The 2,913-nt window shown below is 43.4% G+C and overlaps 1 pseudogene; it reads left to right on the top strand.

The window, feature by feature from the left end:
* Positions 1-1,336: 1,336 nt before the first annotated feature.
* On the top strand, positions 1,337-1,454 carry LOC124620494 (annotated as a pseudogene).
* The last annotated feature ends 1,459 nt before the right edge of the window (positions 1,455-2,913 follow it).

Here is a 2,913-nt window from a genome sequence, read left to right as displayed (position 1 = left end):
TCAGAGAGATTAGAGCCCACACAGAGACAAACCGACAATCTTTCGTTCCACGAACAATACGAGACAGGAATAGAAGGGAGAATCGATAGAGGTACTCGAGGTACCCTCCGCCACACACGGTCAGGTGTCTTGAGAATGGATGTAGATGTAGACACGCCGCTCATTCACTTGTGTTGAAATACATTACACCGAGAATGTGCGTGTTTTCTTAATCGGTGACTAGACGTTTTCTGAAGTTCGCCGATCTGGATACTACGTCACGGGCTTTACGTACTGTAAAGGTTATTTTTCCCGTATTACTACAAATACGGTGGACTGTAACTGTGAGGATAAACTTTCATTTCGGACCACATCCGCGCAATTCTGTGCTACCTGCAAAATAATCGAGCGTTTAAGAATAGCCAATGTTTGCTACATATGTAGTGAAAAATACTGTGCCAGAGATTTAGTTTAGAAGTACAATAGGATTCACATGCGATCATTTATGGAGAGTAGCTGAGTGGATCTTAATCTGAGTTAGGGGTTCATTGTTGTTTAGACGCACTCCCATGTTGTCGCTCGTCTCGTCACAGCAGCACTATCGCTGTGCAAATACACTAGTGGCCTGTGGACTAGAAACGTCATGAGGTGAGTGAAACCACTTTGGACAGTATTTGTGGTCTCCATTTATGAATACATAGGCCTTACTACACAGCTCGTACCGCGGCAACATTGTGGCTTAGGCAGACGGCAAAGAACAAACTGGAGACTCCCTGCATCCCCTCATTCGCAGCTTACAAGTTTGGTAACACGGCGTTCTACGGGAATTATAACGTGTAATGGTCGCTCATTTGGTATTTGAAAGAGATCGAAAACAATAATAAATTGAGGTCTTTGATTAGCATCGACGACAGCAGTTGGTATCTGAGACAGGATGTGTGATGGGTAAGAATAGATACGTTACAGTCTCTTTTACCCGGACGACATGAATACACTTTCATGGATACACTTTCAACACACTCCACAGTGAAGCTAAGAGGTTATTCCAGTACATATAAGTTATAAGCACCGGTGCGGTAGTTCTGACGTTGTGATTGATAATGCAGGTAACAGTGAAGAAAAATCGAGACACGCTCATAGAGTCAGTAAGCCTACAAAAAGCGCTAGAAAGTGAAAAACGTGAGAAATGTTCTAAATTCTGAGGAAAATAGGAGTAAGGTGTAGGGAAAGATGGGAAATATGTAATGTGTTCATGAACTAAGAGTGAACAATGAAGCTGGCTTGCACAGACGAAAAGGGCATTTCTGACTAAAGGAAGTCTACCGGTACTAAACGTAGACTTTAATTTGAAGAAATGGGCAACGGCCTTGCCGCAGTGGATACATCGGTTCCCGTCAGATCACCGAAGTTAAGCGCTGTCGGGCGTGGCCGGCACTTGGATGGGTGACCATCCGGGCCGCCATGTGTTGTTTCCATGTTTCGGGGTGCACTCAGCCTTGTGATGCCAATTGAGGAGCTACTCGACCGAATAGCAGCGGCCCCGGTCAAAGAAAACCATCGTAACGACCGGGAGAGTGGTGTGCTGACCACACGCCCCTCCTATACGCCTCCTCAGCTGAGGATGACACGGCGATCGGATGGTCCCGATGGGCCACTTGTGGCTCGATGACGGAGTGCTTTTAATCTGAAGAGGAAATTTCTGAGAATTTACGTTTGCAGTATAAAATTTTACGTCAGTGAATCATTGACAATGGAAAACCCAGAACAGAAGACGATCGAAGCGTATGAGATGTGGTGCTACAGAAGAATGTTTGCAATCAAGTGGACTAGAGCTGTAGACGGTAAACACTCAGAACATTCATGCATAAATTATGCAGCCTTCTTCAGTAGTTTTCAAAATAGCAACTGGTTTCTCTCCTTCATATTATTGTTCTCAAACATGTATTTATATTTACCCAGCTGCATCTCACGGGCTATTAGTTATGTATGGTCCTTAAGCATCAGCTTAAATAAGTACACAGGTGGATGATTTTGCTCATCTCGTAAACAGATCAGTTTAACACCGGGCCAAGACAGCAATAGTTACAATACATGTACACAACATCCTCTGAAGGATGCGAAAATTAATTTTTTTACCTGTGCTTTTAAGATACAGAAAACCATTAGGATCATATTACTTTTTAGTAAAAATTGTACTCCATGCTCAGAGGTTAAAATTTACACAGGCACGCTAATAAGTTTAAAATTATAATTTAAAAAAATTTTTTTAGTCAACAGAATCCGAATTTCGAAATTCCGAGACGGGAACATTTAATCATCAACAATTATTTCCTTAAAACGAGCTTCCAAAATATCTGCCAACTTTCAGTAGACACGCCTATGGCTGTAGCCCTCTACTAACAAGGGAACCTCCCCATCGCACTCACCTCACATTTAGTTATAAGTTGGCACAGTGGATAGGCCTTGAAAAACTGAACACAGATCAATCGAGAAAACAGGAAGAAGTTGAGTGGAACTATGAAAAAAATAAGCAAAATATACAACTGAGTAGTCCATGCGCAAGATAGGCAACATCAAGGAGTGTGTAAGATCCGGAGCGCCCTGGTCCCGTGGTTAGCGTGAGCAGCTCCGGAACGAGAGGGCCTTGGTTCAAGTCTTCCCTCGAGTGAAAAGTTTAATTTTTATTTTCAGATAATTATTATCTGTCTGTCCGTCCGTCCGTAGTATGGGGACCCTACCCCTACACAAACATCGAAAAACACGATGTCAGTCGACTACAGCGCACGGAAGAGAGAGTATTCCCGCTAACGAGGCTCCCTGGCTGGCAGTTGACTGTTCGCTACTTTGGACGAGAGTGCATTAAATACGTGAGATGTATTCCGTGGGCACTACGAATCCAGCAAATATAGCTCGCGACTTCAATGAAAGAATGGA

The sequence above is a fragment of the Schistocerca americana genome, chromosome 6, assembly GCF_021461395.2.
Source record: "Schistocerca americana isolate TAMUIC-IGC-003095 chromosome 6, iqSchAmer2.1, whole genome shotgun sequence".
NCBI lineage: Eukaryota > Metazoa > Arthropoda > Insecta > Orthoptera > Acrididae > Schistocerca > Schistocerca americana.
Note: the sequence above shows the minus strand (reverse complement) of the source record. Positions and strands in the feature narration are given on the sequence as shown.